Raw genomic sequence first — 18,100 nt, 5'->3', positions numbered from 1 at the left:
ATATTAAAGGGTAAATTTTTGATACATACTTCAAATCCTTCTCACCCCAAATTTTCATTCACTTATTGTTTATGGTGTTTTTGATATTTTTATTTTTATTTGGTGTACAGTGAAAACCAAGGGATACAGACTTTTCCAGGAAGGGCCAGTGAACATTTCAGGATTTGTGGCTGCATACAATCTCTGTTGCACATTCCTCTTTGTCTTCTCTCATTTTTCTGTTTTCTCTATTTTTCTTCCTTTTGTCATTTTTTGATATCTTTTTTTTTTCTTCTCTCTTTGTTTTGTTTTACAACCATTTAAACATGTAAAAACCATTCTTAGAATGGGTAAGTAAGATCCATTCTCAGGTTAGAACTGGCATACTTGCTATATAGTTTTCCACACCCTGCTATCACTGGTTTGTTTCATTGTTTTAAATTACTTACTTTAAAAAATTGTTTTTAATCATTGCACATTTTTTAAAGTATGGTAACCCCTAGTCATTAAACCATTTATATTGCAGTTATTGGCATTTCTTATATTTTTATACTTAAACTTTTTCCTCTATCTGGATATTCTGTTGATGTGAGGACATACTATCTTCATATTATGTCTACAGTGAAGGAAGACGTTGTTTTCAGAAAATCAGCTGCGTCCATGCCATGGATTGGTCAATGGGACTGTTCTCATTGAAAATGCCACCTTTATCATATCTTAATTTCTTACTCATCTTTGGAAATTTTTCTAGAATTTACATTTGTATGTTTATATCAATTCCTAAACCATCATCCTACCACCTTATGATAATCACTTTGCATTTCTTCAATATCTGTTAAGCCCCATTCATTGTTGCTTTTCAAAAATATTTTACCTTTCTCCTATACTTATGTTATTTCATCATTTTTTTGTGCTCCAGGTTCCCCATCTCTTTCCAAATGTTTTCAGGAGAGTTTCAGCAATTATATATTATATATGATAACATAAAGAACTTATAATGTAAACAAGGAGAGATTCTATTCTTGCCCATTCTCAAATCTTCCTTAACAACTACTAAAACTTATTAGTAACATAAATGTAGTTTAAATGTCTTCTCTTCATATATGACAAAGCAGTACTAATCCAAAAAATAGGTGCATAGGTCAATGGACCAGAATATAGAGCCCAGAAATAAACCCACGTTTATGTAATCAATTAATCTACAACATAGGAGGCAGAGAACACAATGGGAAAAAATCCCTTCAACAACTAGTGCTGGGAAAACTAGACATCAATGTGCGAAAGAATGAAACTAGACACTTTCCTATACTGACAGAAAAGTAAAGTCACATGGATTAAAGACTTAAATGTGAGACCTAAAACCACAAAAACTCTACGAGAGAGCACAGGCAGTAATTTCTCTGACATTGGTCATAGCAACATATTTCTAGATGTCTCCTGATGCAAGAAAAACAAAAACAAAAATAAACTATTGGGACTTCATCACAAGAAAAAGCTGCACAGCAAAGGAAACACTCAACAAAACTAAAAGGCAACTCATAGAATGAGAAAAGATACTTGCAAATGATATATCTGATAAAGGGTTAGTATCAAAAATATATAAAGAACTTGTACAACACCAAAAAAGCCAAATAATTCCATTAAAAAATAGGCAGAAAAAAATGGGCAGAAGATGTAAGCATGTGAACAAACATTTACGTAAAGAAGACATACAGATGGGGCAACAGATACATGAAAAGATGCTCAACATCACTAATCAGCAGAGAAATGTCAATCAAAATTACAATGAGATATTGCCTCACACCTGTCAGAATGGCTAAAATCAATAACACAAGAAACAACAGGTGTTGGAAAGGATGTAGATAAAAAGGAACCATTGTGCACCGCTGGTGGAAATGCTAGCTGGTGCAGCCACTGTGGAAAACAGTATGGAGCCTCCTCAAAAAATCAAAAAGAATTATGACAAGATCCAGTAATTCCACTAGTGAGTATTTACCCAAATACAAAAACCTAATTCCAAAAGCTATACACACTACTATGTTCACTGCTGCATTATTTGCAGTAGCCAAGCTATGGAAGCAACCCAAGTGTCTATCAATAGATGAATGAATAAAAAAGATATGAAACGGAGTATTAGTCATAAACAAAAATGAAATCTTGCCCTTTGCAACAACATGGATGAGTATAGAGGATACAATGCTAAGTGAAATAAGCCAGTTAGAGAATAACAAATACCATATGATTTCACTCATATGTGAAATTTAAAAAACAAAACAAACCAACAAAGAAAAAAGAGACCAATAAAAAAATAGGCACTTAGCTATAGAGAAGATGATGGTTACCAGGGGGGAGTTGGTGGGGAATGGGTGAAATAGGTGATGGGGATGAAGAGTACACTTACCGTGATGAGCATATTTTTAGCATCGTGGAGTTTAGTCATGAGTGGTTACTTTACTTATAATATTTGAGATATCAAGTAGTTTCAACCCTTCTTTAAGCAGAAAACAAATGACAGGGCAGTAAAAAATAAAAGAAGACAAAGACAAGAAGCAATGAAATACAGGGAGAGCTTGCTCAAGATTCAGGACATTACCAAAGCTTTATTCTAACCCTCAGGATAAAGACAGTCATAGAGATATATCCCGGATATTGAGTACAAAGGATAGAGTAATTCTACTAGCTAATTTGTCCAAATTAGAACTTAAGTATCTGACTTAATAAATGAATGGTCAGGAAGGTTGGTTTACTCTTGAACAATACTTACCCAGTGGCATATTATCACGGTACTTTCAACTGCAGGCACCACCACCTTTTTTTTTTTTTTTTTTTTTTTTTTAAGCACGGGATCTTAAAAAATATCTATTTAGGATGTAGCTAATGCTATGTCCTTCTCAAATGGACATATTTAACAGATGAAAACTGGGTTGAGTAGCAATTATATGTGGATGTTGTAAAATATTTTTCATTGAGTCTGTAAGTCTTCCAGTGACCTTATAAGAGGCAGGTCACCTTATGTGATCAGGTGCTTTAGTTTCCTCATTTCTGAAATGAGCGAAGCAGTAGAAGATTTCAGTGGATTTCTGCATATAAATGTTTTTTCGCACACTATCTGTGTAGATTACTTGGGGTTGATCCAGCTATGTCCCCATCGATGCCTTGATTGAAGAATTCAGCTTCACCCATGTGATTGTTGTTAGTATAAATGAAGTGCAAGGGAAATTGGATCTGTTTGGACTCACAGATGGCTTAAGCAGGTGCACTGTTTTGAGAACAGCCTTGGGTCTCTTGCTGCGGGCTGCATGGGGCTCAGAGGTTATGCGTCGAGAGCAAGGTCTTGGATGCCTGGTAAACCTCAGCAGCTTTTGGTGGAGATGGAAAAAAAAAAAAAAGAAAGACCACATTTCTGTGAATTTATGGACTGCAAAGATAACTGCATATGCATCTGTTTTCTCTTATTGAAAACACATGAAAGCTATTGCTAGACAGGAAAATTCAGCTCTCCAGTTCATGGAAGTGAGCCACTGCATGAACCCCAAAGGGTGCTGGAACATATCAGACATGTACAAAGTCATCAGGAGGTTACAGCGACGCTGCCATTGAGACCAACACCAGATGAAGACTTCAGTGCATCCTAGGCTCTTGAGCATGAACGGCCATGAGAACAAACATGTTCAAATTTGAGTAGGAGCTGTACTTCACACACGCGACATGAGCAAGAAGGAAATGTTTCAGGCTTACACATGCATCCAGAAAGTTCTCTCTTAACTAAAAATCAAAGGAGAAATCAAACTTTCCCAATTGGAAGTTATATGTTGAAGAGCAGTGGCTTCTATGGCACAGTTCATGTTGATATGTGGACTTAGTTGGGATTTAAAATCAGTCCTGGTGTTTCCAATATTCCAGCTGTACCCACACATTTAAACCTGCCCTGGCCAATATGGCTGGCACCCACCTACTGCAGTCTCTACTGTTGATGAAGAATAGAAATGGTTCAACTCATCATTGATGAGCGCTGTGAAACTGTCAAACAGTTTTTAAAGAAGAGTTTTGAGAACTTTCTATGAGTTGCACACTTTGCCTGGCACTTAAAATTCAAAGGTGCATAGAATATTATCCTTTCTCTCAAAAGTCATGATTCACTAGATTAGACTAAGTTTTTTCTTATGCCATCAGTATTTATTATTTTTAGAATGTTTCTAAGCTCTACCTCATTATTATCCACACCCATTTCTTAACTCTGATTTTCTTCTTAGTTGGTCATCCCACAGAAGAGATATTGGGACCACATTCTCCTTCAACTTGTCCATTTTCCCTGCAAAGGACTGAATTGGGATGCTAGAGATTTTAGTTCCTTGTCAGAACTAGCACCTATTTGGGGCCTCTGTAAATCCATTTTGCTTCTCTGGGCATTAATTTCTTCATCTAAAATTAGGGGCTTGAGCAATAGAATCTCTCTGGTTCCTTCTAGATCTAACCTTCTAGGAATCTGTGATTCTAGGTGGGCTCCTAATCCTCAAGCATTATCTCTGTAGTTCTACTTTGTGGACCAAGGACAGTATGATTAATGTGCACCCAAGATTTTACACGAATGATGGCTCATGATGACATGTAAAAATAGCTCTGTCTCTTGATATTAAAAACTTATTTTTGGTGGATACTATTTTCCACTCTTTTCCCCTAATGAACAGTCCCCAGATAACTTATGGTATTTCCCCCCCAGAATTCCAAACCCACCTTCATAAGATTTTTTTTAATGTTTTTATCTAAAGGAATATGTCTTAATTCTTCAGGAAAATTCTAAGACAAGATTCTAAAGACATTTTGGATCACCTCAGCATCACTGAAATAATTACATAATATAAATCTAACAACCTGCTCTCCACTGCCCAGGTGCAACTAATTGTCAATTTCTTGTATGTACGCTGTATTGTTTTATATTTTATTAGCTTTTCATTTATTACATCTAAAGAAAATACAGTCTTGCCTGACTGGCCAATTTTCATATTCTTAAGTAACTGTTTTACAAAATGTCTAGCATAGAGCAGCAAATAGATTAATTTTATCTTCAAAGAGACAACTATAAAGAAAACAACTGGTTCTCTTTGCTTAAACTTGTCACACAAACTGAGAATTATATATAGTTAAAAAAACATTGCATGATTTCACTTATGTGTGGAACCTAAAAGAATCAAATTTGGGATGCCTGGGTGGCTCAGCGGTTGAGCGCCTGCCTTCGACTCAGGGTGTGATCACGGAGCCCCAGAATAGAGTCCCACATCGGGCTCCCTGCAGGGAGCCTGCTACTCCCTCTGCCTGTGTCTCTGCCTCTCTCTCTCGGAGTCTCTCATGAATAAATAAATAAAATCTTACATAAAATAGAGCAGAGAATGGAATGTCTGCCAGGGCGGGGGTGATGGGAGTTGTTGTTCAGTGGGTATAAATTACATTACATGAAGAAGTCCTGGAGATCCACTCTACAGAACAGATTATACAGTTAACAATATTGTATACTTAAATTTTTCTAGAAGGATATGTCTTATGTTTTCTTACCATACCCAAATAATGTAATGATGGTGATGGTGGTAAAGAATCTGGGAAGAGGGGATCCCTGGGTGGCTCAGAGGTTTAGCACCTGCCTTTGGCCCAGGGCATGATCCTGGAGTCCCAGGATCGAGTCCCATGTCGGGCTCCTGCATGGAGCCTGCTTCTCCCTCTGCCTATGTCTCTGCCTCTCTCTCTCTCTCATGAATAAATAAATAAAATCTTAAAAAAAAAAAAAAAAAAGAATCTGTGAGGAAACTTTGGGAGGCGATGGATATACTTATGTCCTTGGTAGTGGTGATGGTCTCACAGATGTACAGTTAATCCTAAACTCATTGAGATGCATACATTAAACATGTACTGCTTATCATATATTAATCACAACTCAATAAAGTGGATTTTAAAATGTATGGGGAGGGGCAGCCCGGATGGCTCAGCGGTTTGGCGCCACCTTCAGCCCAGGGTGTGATCCTGGGGACCCGGAGTCGAGTCCCACATCGGGCTCCGTGCATGGAGCCTGCTGCTCTCTCTGCCTCTCTCTCTCTGTGTCTCTCGTGAATAAATAAATAAAATCTTTATAAATAAATAAATAAATAAATAAATAAATAAATAAAAAATAAATAAATAAATAAAAAAATGTATGGGGGAGTAGTCAACCTCACTACTGAAAGAAGAAAGAAAGAAAGAAAGAAAAACGAATACCAGACTTTCAGTTTGTTAAACTGGCAAAACCTCTGAGAAGTTAAGATTGTCTGTTGTTTGAGTGTGTCCAGTGGATATAAATTGTAATTTGGTAAGCTTTCAGCATATGTGTCAAGTACTTTTTTTTAAAAGATTTTTATTTATTTATTCATGAGACACACACACACACAAAGAGAGGCAGAGACACAGGCAGAGGGAGGAGCAGGCTCCATGCAGGGAGCCCGACGTGGGACTCGATTCTGGGGCTCCGTGATCACACCCTGGACTGAAGGCAACGCTAAACCGCTGGGCCACTGGGGCTTCCCAGTGTCAAGTACTTAAAATATGGGTATACTCTTCATATGGCAATTTCACATTTGGAAATTTATTCTAAGGACATTAAACATAAAAAGCTATCATAAAATCAAAATTAATAAATATCAACAAATATCAAAAAACCTGTGGAAGTCTTAGTCAAAATAGCAAATATTAGTCAAAAATAGAATAATATCTATAGCAGAAAAATGTATAGGTAAAAACATAAAACAGTATTTTATGCAATTACTAAAATGGCATGGATATGATAATATAAAACGAAAAATGGAATAAAAGATTTTGATAAATATAGAAGAAACATAAAGCAATAAAGTTAGTAACTACGGAAGGCCACATGACTGTCAACAGCTAGCTAACTATATATTTTTTTCAAAATTGCTTGTAAATATTATGTATTGATTTTATAACATAGCGACATCAAATTCATTTCATTTAAAAACAGGCACTACCAAACCATGTTTGTCTTTCCAACATTCAGTTAGATTTTTCATGTGGCCAGGAGTTTGTTGTGATGTTTGCCTTCAAAGCTCATTCATAACACACGCTCGTGTACAGGCCGACCTCTAGCTTTCTACTCAATTTGTTTCTATCACTTACTTTTTATTTTTAAAATTTTATTTAAATTCAATTTGCCAACAAATAGCCTAACACATGGCGCCCTCCTTAATGCCCGTCGCCCAGTTACCCCATCCCCCTACCCACTTCCCCTTTTGCAACCCTTTGTTTCCCAGAGTTAGGAGTTTCTTATGGTTTGTCTTTACCACTTACTTTTTAAAGGAGATAAATGAATTGTGTTCTACAAGCCAGCATAAAAACCCAAAAGCCACCTAGAAGATGAAGTTAGAAATCATCTAACAAGGTTTTCTCCAGCTACTGAAAAACCAACCATAAGCCAGATAGAGTAAGTTCATTGTAGCCAGTGGATTGACCGATCATATGAATTTACAAAGGGTGTGGTTGTGAGATGCGGGGAGTTCAGGCATCATCTGTAAATTACTGCCTTTGCTGTAACTGTGTTCTGAGCCTACTGCTATCACAGGAGGGACAGAGTCTCAAAGTGTCATCTGTCCATATGACTAGCATCAGACGAGGACGGCTCAACGCCTGCAAACTCAGACAAGAGATGGGGAACCAGGGCTTCTAGTCTTCACTGCGGGAAAGGAAGCAGAGTGAAAACAGAGAAGCTGTCCCTGATGATGGACACTTGCCTAGGCTCAATCTACTTTAAGATGTATTTGCAGTACTTTGGTTCTAGTTTTCAAAATCGTGTGTCTTCAAAATATTTTGAGAGGCAACGATCTCAAGTTTTATGCAATTAAACTGAAGCCTGCTTGAGTTACCACGGGGGAATGCTAATGATGATTAATATTTAAAATCGTAGAGCGTGACGTTTGTGTTATAGCTTAAAAATCGAAAGATTACTGCCACATTATGCTGTGTGGTTCCCCCAGGGATACAGTGACATTGGATTCTCTCTTTACCATATTTTTACAGGTCACAGAGGGCAAACGTGAGAGTTACGTACAAGTTTGTACAATTTTGTGTTCTTCATAAAAACACTGAAGACATCATACTGCTTATATTTTCTTATGAATTATAGAGAGTAGAGAAAAATTGTCCTTTGTACCGTTATTCCCACATTCATCTGTGTGCCCCCAAATAAACAGCATGTATAGCCTGGTACACATTATTTTGGGTATATTTATACACACAGATTAAAATACAGGATTGCATAAATATTCTGAACTAGTTGCTTTTAAACAACTTTCTGTGAGCAAATGAAGACATATCACCCTGTTACTAGTTCTCAGTATCACTTCATGCTAATATAGATTTCTTTAACCAGTGTTATGATGTTGGCATTTTAGGAAGTTTACAATTACACTTTTATCAAACAATGTTTTTTTTTTTTAAGATTTGTTTATTCATGATAGACAGAGAGAGAGAGAGAGAGAGAATGGCAGAGACACAGGCAGAGGGAGAAGCAGGCTCCATGCTGGGAGCCCAACATGGGACTGAATCTCGGGGCTCCAGGATTGCGCCCTGGGCCAAAGGCAAGCGCTAAACTGCTGAGCCATCCAGGGATCCCCTTTATCAAACAATGTTAAAAGAATTTCTATTTATCTTGTATAACTGTGGTTAAATTTCTGAAAAATAGCAATAGAATTGTTCAATTCCAGTTATGCACATTTATAACGAATATTCTTTTTTTTTTAAGATTTTATTTATTTATTCATGAAAGACACACACACAGAGAGAGAGAGAGAGGCAGAGACACAGGCAGAGGGAGAAGCAGGCTCCATGCAGGGAGCCCAACGCGGGAACCGATCTCGGGGCCCCAGGATGAGGCCCTGGGCCAAAGGCAGCGCTAAACTGCTAAACTGCTAAGCCACCCGGGCTGCCCTATAATGAATACTCCTACTTGCCCTCTATGTATGCCTTGTCACTTCAAGCTGGATTATACGGTATCTCCTATGTTAATGTATTTTTTAAAAAGATCTTAGTGATTTGAGAGAGGGAGAGAGAACTTGCAAGCATGAACAGGGGGAGGGGCTGAGGGAGAAGCAGGCTTCCCGCTGAGCAGGGAGTGGGATACGGAACTCAATTCCAGGACCCTGGGATCATGACAAGCTGAAGGCAGATGTTTAACCGACTGAGCCACCCGGGCGCCCCAACTGTACTTAATTTTTATGAAACTACTCTGAATTGTGGATTTATTTTATGTAAAATTTTATTTACTTGAGAGACAGCGAGCATGAGCAGGGGCAGAGAGAGAGGCAGAGGGTGGGGGAGAAGCCGACTCCCCGCTGAGGACGGAGCTTAACTAGGGGCTCAGTCCCAGGATCCTGAGATCATGACCTGAGCCGAGGGCTGACGCTTAAGCACCTGAGCCACCCAGGTGCCCCTATGTCATTGTATTTTTAATTATACTCTTTTTGTTGTTGTTTGATGATTTCTTGAGTAAGTATTCTTTTTTTAAAAAAAAAGACTTTAAAGTAATCTTTAAACTCAGCATGGGGCTTGAACCCACAACCTTGAGATCAGGAGCTACACACTCCACTGACTAAGCCAGCAAGGTGCTCCTTTAATAAGTATTCTATACACAATTTGTAATGCTGAAAATTGTCTATCGTATCCCTCCCTTCCTTTTCTAGTGTGTTTACCTTTTTCCTACAGATCTGTAAAATCTTCTACAAAAGGTACATGCCAGAAAAAAATTCCAAATTTGATACTGATAATGATCATCTGCCTTGCACATCCTTTATGGTCATGTTATTGTAAGGGATGGGGAAGAGCTGAATTTTTATATACTTATACTCAACCTGAAATGTGATAATTTGAATTTATAGAATGAATAGAGAACATTCTAAGACCCTTATCAAAATATGGTTCTCAAAGTCTCAGAAAGAGACATATAGTTTTAGTGAGAAGTAAGCTTCACCTACCATCTAGCCAACAGATAATCAATACATAACGCTAAGCAAGTCTAGTAATACAAATTTGTTAACTAATGGAAAAGAGGTAGCCAAGCTATTTCTAGATTGAGAAAACTATCAGTTACTCACTTTTTCCCACTTTCTAAAGTATTATTGCTGGTACCTAAGAAAATGGGTATAGTCAAGGATAAATTTTTGAAAATATATCTGACCTTGGGGCACCTGGGAGGTTCATTTGGTTAAGCGTCCGACTATTGATTTCAGCTCAGGTGGTGATCTCATGGGTTGTGAGATTGAGCCATGAAATGGGGGCTCCATGCTCAGCAGAGGCTGCTTGAAATTCTCTCCTCTTCTTTCTCCCTCTGCCTCTCCCTTCATGTGTGTGCGCGCACACACACACACACACACACACACACACCCTCTCTCTCTCTCTCTCTAAGAAAATCTTTAAAAAAAAAATGTAAATCTGACCAAGAGATATGTAAGCAATGAAACTAATACTTTTCTAAAAAATATTTTACTTATTTATTCAGGAGAGACACAGAGACACAGGTAGAGGGCTCCCTGTGGTGGGGAGCCCCATGCAGGACTCGATTCCAGGACCCTGGGATCACACCCTGAGCTGAAGGCAGATGCTCAACCCATGAGCCACCCAGGGGTCCCTGAAATTAATACTTGAATCTCCAATGCACGCTTTTATCAGTAATCCCTCACCTGGGCATGACAGTTTGCCAAGTGCTTTAACACTTCTCAGCTTGCACGACATCTAAAACAATCTGACTGGCTGTCAGCCTCTAATATTAACCAACAAGAAATAGTCTCTATGTCAAGGCATTTTTTAATGTCATCAGAAATTATGGGCCCTCCCTTAGTTTTATCTGCTTTAGGGGAGCAACTTGCAAATATATTTTTCATGGAAATGAAAGAAAATATATTTTTGCTGTGATTACAGAAGCCACTGCTTATAACTCTGCCTGTTAGGTTCATATTCCCAGACATCTATTTGATCACAATATAGAGGCGTGGGACCATCCAGAGAGATTTGAGATTTACAAGAGCATCCAACATGGTTTCAGGGTCTGGTTTGATTGATCCACACTGAATTGAGTTGAACAGGGGGGAAAAATCTGAAAGCCTTTCCATTTTTTCCAATTTATTTTAACTGAACAAGAGAAAACTCCAAGCAAACAAATTCAGGGCTGTGATTTAACGCACCACATTAGCTCCATGCTTTGCTATATACACCAGCATGCAGGAAAATAATGAAACAAGTCAGCCTGGAGTTATGGGCCTTGGCTTTTAATCATCTGGCTTGTTCTCAATGTGCTACAGAATTTCCCTGAATAAACACATTTGAGTGGAGTCAGTCACTCCTTGCAAAGTATTCTCAACCATCACAAATCACAAACGCTACATCTTTGTGCTACCTGTGTTTCAACCGTTGTCAAATGTAGCATTCTAACTTGTGCTTAAGGATTTGCTCCTTCTCAGGGTGCCTAGAACCCTTGCTGTGATAGAGATGACCAGGGCCAAGTGGAACATTTTATTTTTATTATTTTATTTTATTTTATTTTATTTTATTATTATTTTTTACTCAAGTCATTTCATTTACTGACGCGATGTCCTTTTCCATCCATCCTAGAAAGGAGTTATTTCTGCTGGCTGCAAACATCTGAAAATGGACAGTGAGAATTCTTGACTGAGAGGAATGGAAATTCCATCAGTCTAGCTCACAAAAATGGAGGAGAAGATTAAGAAATGTCATGGGAATCCAGAAAAACTGAACAAGGAGTACTTAGAAAATTCAGGTATCTAATGAAACAAATACTCTCACCTATCCGTCTCCACCATCCACACCTCAGCTTTTGGAAAGACAATTGTCTGACCTTTAAGTCAGATGCCAAATTGTAGAGACGTGTTTTTCAACATGATAGAAAGATTACAACCATTCTTAAAGACTTCTCCCAGATCATGTTGATATATATCTCTATCTCTATCTCTATCTCTATCTCTATCTCTATCTCTATCTATATCTATCTATATCATCATCATCATCATCATCATCATCATCATCAAGAGTCACATGCTCCACATACTGAGCCAGGCATCCCTCTATTGCTACATTTTTTATGGCAAGAATGTTAATATAAAACAGCATTTATTCAGGAAAAATAGATGTCAATCTCCTTATCCCATAAGACAGTGAAGGCTGAGGGTGTGATCAGTCCTCTTCTTGACCAGAAAGGAAAAAGGACTGTAATGTTTTAAGGGGATACTGTATTTTATTCTCCAGGCACCTGAGCACATTCATCTCAACATACCGGGAGAAACTTAATTGCAAGATGCTAGCAAATTGAGGTTGATTCTTTCACCATGAGGGAGCTATCTCTTATATTTCAACTAGAGAGCATGTGTTTTTTTACTCTTCTGGACTAAAAACACTTTTTTAAAGTATTAGTTGTTTATTTTGTTCACACAAATCTTGCCTCCCCAATGATACTTGTTGAGTAGATGATGTTCTTATTCAGATACTTTCACTTGAACTCCGTACATTACTACTTATTTTTTGTGTTCTCAAAGTAATAGATATGCATGTAAAGGCAAATTTTTAAATTTCTAAATATCCACTCAAGGTCCTCCATAATACTTCCTCCCCAATATAGCCATGTTATAAATATATATCTGCAACAATGAATCTCATTATACATTCTAATGATATCATATTCCTATTTTTGCATAGCACCTTTCATTTCCATAGGATTACCTCAAAGTTCAGGGCACTATTCCATTAGATGAATGTAAAATAAGGTACTGAATAATATTCTATTATAAACAATTATGTCTTCACTTCCTTTTTCTATAAAAATGAACACCTGTATTTGTGTGTCTTATTTTATCTATCCTTACTTTCTAGATAGCTATATCTTTGAGCATTTTTGCAAATATTTTTATAACTAGCTTTTTTGGAACAAATCACACTATCAAGAATTATATACACTTTAAATGTACTGAATATATACAATAGAAACTTGAGTATATTCATTAATTTAATCCACCAAGATTTTTCAAAAGTTTCCATTTTCCAGCATTTTTCTTTCTTTCTTTTTAAAATAAAAACCATGTTACTACCACTTTGTAATTTTTTTTCACCAAAATAATAGGAAAAAAGTAAAGCCTTGCAAAATTATTTTCCGGCAGGAGGGACAGCATGAGTTTGGTTTTTAAAATGTTAATTAGTTAATTTATTTCTCTTTTTCTGGAAATTGCCTGTTCACAGTTTTGCTCATTTTTGTTTTGTTGATTGTGAAGAGTATTTTAAGGGGGTAAATAATAGACGCCAACTTTTTGCTTATTGATTCATGACCATTTGTTTCCAAATAATTCTGTAATTTGAATTTTTAGATAGTTCGTTTTGCTTACAAAAAAATAAAATATCAAGGTTTTTCTTCACTCTTTCATTTCTAATTATCATGCCTTGAAATACCTTCCTTGGCAGAGCATTACAAAAGAGCCACCCATGTTTTTTTTATTTTTGTACTGTTATAGTTTTATGACATATAATTTTTAAAAAATCTATCTATAATTCACTTTGTTGTGTGGAAGGGAGAGGAAACCAATCTTCATGAGAATAGTACCAGCTTTATGAGATACTTCTATTTGTTATTATATTCTTGTTTTTGCAATCTGTCTATTCGAGCATATGTTTATTACTGCTTCAGTTTTATGGTTCTATATATTCTAATGCTTCATAATTTCTATTTTCAGAGTCTTCTTTGCTGTTATTTCATTCCAGATGAATTTTAAAAGTCAACAAAAAGAATTTGGCTAGAGTTGTTTTGAATTTTTATAAATTAACTTAGGGAAAACCAACATTTCTACATTATTGAGCTGTCTCACTGATAATTTATGTCTTGCTTCTGAGGTACTTCAATTTTCTTTAGCTTTATGGCTTTCTTCATATTTTTCATTCATAACACTTGCTAAGTTTACTCCCGGGAGTGTAATTATTTTGTTTGCTACTGTGAATGCAATATTTCATACATGCTATTTTTTTGGGTGTCATCTGGGGGTAGAAACATTTTCATATAAGTATCTTTCACAAGTGAATTCTTCAGTGTTTTGTTTTGTTTTGTTTCTAATTTCTTGTCAGACTCTGAAAAGGGTTTTTAGTTACTAGCCCTTTTGTGGGACTGTGTAAACATTTTGATGATAACAGAACATTTCTCTTTATTTCCATCATGCTTAGAAAGACTACTGTTGTCTCATTGCCCAGCATGACGGTATAATTTGTCTTGTGTCATCTCTCAGATGAAGAAAGTAGGAGGCTCTTTTGACTTAACTAAGGAATTTTGTTAAATGTTAACCTTTTTCAGATGTCTATTTCTGTGCAGCAGCAAGAGAACCTTATTGCTTTGACTTTGTCATTATGACCAATCTCATCATATTTACTAATGTTAACCTGTACTGATTGTCAGATTTCTGGGAGGAATGCTGTCATTATATGCTCTTCTTAAAAAAGTCTAGACTCATGCACACATTCATTCATTCAACCTATATTTGACTGTCTGCTCTATACCAATACATTCGGTATAATGCAATGTAATGGGATTCCAGAGTGTGCAATGACTAAACAAAGGAATACGAGGTACACATATTAACTTGGGAGTGGGATGATGTGTGACTACTACCGACATGGTGCCATCTTTCTAAGGAGTTGATGATTTCAGCGAATGAATGATGAAAAGGATTCTGCTCCGAGCTAGCATGAGCACTCTGAGTTGTGAATGGGTCTGGCCTCTTCAATGATCAAAATGAATGTGAGTTTGGTGGTGGGTTATTGATCAGTGCTGGATTTATTATTAAACTAATGAATCGTTGTAAGGCTCCTTCTAAAACATCACACCTAAATTTACATTTTGTTATTCTATATTCTTATTACAAATGGTTCTTTAATTCAGTATCAAAAAACCTGTATCTGTCTCTGCTGATAGAGAAAAGTGATAAAGATAAGGTCTCATTAGCTGTTGAGTCAAGACTTTTCTTTAAGGGTCATGGAAGTTTGATAAACAAGGGAGTGGCTTGACTATATACATATTTTTAAACTATATATATGTATATATATTTTTAACTGTATATATGCAAATATATTTGATAGACTTTATATTTTTAGAGCAGTTTTAGGTTCACAGGAAAATTGAGGGTGGCAGCTTACAAGCTTCCCCTATGCCCCCCTCTCCCCTGTGAACGTTGCTACCAGAGTGGGACATTTGTTACAACTGATGAATGTACAGTGACCCACTGTAACCTCCCAGAATCCATAGTTTACATCAGGGTTCCCTCTTAGTGTTGCACATTCTGTGGGTTTAGACAACCGTATAATGGTGTATATTCATCATTCTCGTATCACACAGAGTCATTTCACTGCTCAAAAATGCACTGTGCTTCACCTGTTCATCCCTCCCTCCTTCTGATTGATATTTTTAAAAGATCATGCTGGCTGTTGGTCAGATGATTTATTATATGAAGGGGACACTGGAAGAAGGGAATATGTTTCTATGAGCCAAAATTTTGTTTTGCTCCTTGCATTATTATTTATAAAATAAAACTAATATGATTTTTGTCAGACTTGGGACTTAAAATATTTTCAGAAGAGGGAATTTTAAGCCCTTTCTGCAAAATAAGGCTGGATTTGTATAAAATCTTTGGCATCACACTATTCAAGAGAATATTTCCAATCCCTTTTCTTTTGCTTAGCTTCAGCAGACGAAAAGTTCCTAGACAGTGGTTACTGTTCTGTAACCTCTCAGCATGCTCTCTAGAGAAAGCAGACAGTCTTCTGCTGCTGTTTGTATGTGATGGAGTTACGTTGGGGCCTGACCACGCCCTTCTTTTCCCAGGTGTGGCTATTTCGTGTGTTCCCGTGATATCTATATGTACTTACGGTCGTTTAATAACGTACATGTATACATATATGCATACATGCACACCCACATACATATATACTTAAACACACACACATATACACAGTCAAATCTATTGTCTGTGGCAATGAGGTTCTATAAATCACCATGCAAACTGAATTTGCAAATCCTGAACCGTTGCTCCTAAGGGAAATGCAAGGAAGGGTGCCTGCAGGCCTCTGGTCATTTTCATCAATTGGTCAATACATAATCTTGTTTTACGTGTGTTTTTGCTTAAAGATTCCTTATTAAGGAGCACTCGGCTGGCTCAGTAGGTGGAGCTGCGGCTCTTGACCTCAGGATCATGAGTTTGAACCCCATGTTGTGTAGAGATTACTTAAAAAAAGGAAGAAAAGAAACAAAACAGTTTAAAAATGACAGCTTTCTTATTTAATATATATTGGTGCTTCATCCAGACCAAATGCCCATCCATCAGCACTGGATAACTCATGCCGCAATGAAATTTTTCTCACACTATTTTCTCGTAAAGACATATCACAGCCACCTTACACTCAGGGACACTGGACAGCACGTTACACTGTGCTCACGGGTCATTTTATGTTCTGCAATCAGCAACCAAAAGCACAAAAAATGAGAAAAACATGAGACCACATAAAGGACACCTGCTTTCAGTACAAGAACTGAAAGAGGAAGAAGGCAAAGCATGGTCTTATTCCAACTCAGCTGGGAATGTGGGTGTGTCGATGAGAAATTTTTACCATTCTGCACGTCCACGGATGACTGTGAAAGCATCACAAGTATTGGTTTGGGGTTACAAACAAACATTAACAAAGTAAGCAAACATGCACACACAGACTCCACCACAATGACGATGCACTGTGTGTATCTTCTGGAACCTACTGCGAGCTTTCCGAGGGCAGGACGCTCAGATAGGACCCAACATTCCTTGTTCCAATGAAAACAGCATCATGCCTTCTCCTGCCCAGTTCACACACTACACTGTTTTCATCCATTCATAAGGTATAGAGTTCTTTAAAAAACTTTGAAACCTGAATAGACAAAAGCGATAAAAGTGGGTTTTCTGTGCTTGATTTCTGTCCTCCTCTCTCCCTTCGGGAGGGTAATGTAAATTGTATAAGACATTATTGTACAAGCAAGCACTAACACTCTAGAAACCATGCTTTTCAGATTCTAGAAGGTTGGCTCAGTGCATTTTTCCTTGCCCAAAGCTGACTTGCTCCCCAGGTGCTCTTGCAGTAAAAGACAACGATATTTCCTCTCCCAGATAAAACAACACATACAGTTCCCAGCTATGTGCCATTCTAGAGCTATTTGTAGTGTAAAAATGTCTAATATAGAACAGCTGGTACCAAAATGAATATTTCACCACTTAGTGTAAATTGTACAGTTGGTATTTCAAATGCTCCTTTTCCCATCAAGAATTATTGGGTAGAATGGCCTCCTGGAAGTAATTAATCTCTGCTCGATGTGGAGCCCTGTTAGGGAGACGTGAGCCCCCAAGATCAGTTAAGACGCATGATTTAAAGGGCGTTTCACAAAAATCTGCCACAAACACAGCCATCTATGTAGGAGGTCTTTTGGAGCATTTTCAACACATTTTTGTGTTATAACTCACCCCGTGTGAAGTTATAGAAGGACTGGGCTTACACACTTGAGGTTTGATAACGCAAAATGAAGCAAAATTAGACCTTAATCTGTGTCAACACCAACTCAATGAAGTTCTCAACATACTCCATCCCTGGGTCTGGCAGACAAGCAGGGCGATGCAGCCAATGGTGTACACATGTCTGTCATCTCTGCTTCTCCCTGCCTCTGAGGGCTGTGCTGGAAAGCGTTCCCAGAGATCCCAGGGCTCCTGAAACTGACTGTGGCCACAGGTCCCTTCCCAGGTCCAACGTTATGGAAGATGTGCTGACAAACCCAACATAACTCCAAGAGAGCTCGTCGCTGAATGTGTCATTCTCCATCCACTATACAGCCACATGAAGAAGCATCTGAGGCTGTGGGCCTGGAAAGTCTAGGGGTCACTGGGGTATTACCAATATGTTCCTAAGGGAACTGTTCAGAACGAAGGAACCAAGAGGGGGAAGGACGGCGGAGCCGGATGGTCCCGTGACTGGAAAGAGGCTGAGCTGTGCTCTATCCCATCACTGACAGGTTCCGAGCAGAATGCCCATTTGGAGC

General features: G+C 37.7%; 1 long non-coding RNA gene across 12 annotated transcripts in view; it reads right to left on the bottom strand.

Annotated features, from left to right (window-relative positions):
* Positions 1-18,100, bottom strand: part of LOC140629081 (uncharacterized) — a 528,858-nt gene that overhangs the window by 119,260 nt on the left and 391,498 nt on the right. For 10 of the 12 annotated variants that reach the window (XR_012026948.1, XR_012026947.1, XR_012026953.1 and 7 more), the window contains one exon: positions 2,673-3,338. The exons of the other annotated variants lie outside the window; for them this stretch is intronic. This is a non-coding gene — a long non-coding RNA (uncharacterized lncRNA). Of the gene's footprint in view, positions 1-2,672; positions 3,339-18,100 lie in introns of those variants that run through there. 12 annotated transcript variants of the gene reach the window in all.

The sequence above is a fragment of the Canis lupus genome, chromosome Y (genome assembly GCF_048164855.1).
Source record: "Canis lupus baileyi chromosome Y, mCanLup2.hap1, whole genome shotgun sequence".
Classification (NCBI taxonomy): Eukaryota; Metazoa; Chordata; class Mammalia; order Carnivora; family Canidae; genus Canis; species Canis lupus.
This window is presented reverse-complemented; position numbering and strand designations above follow the sequence as displayed.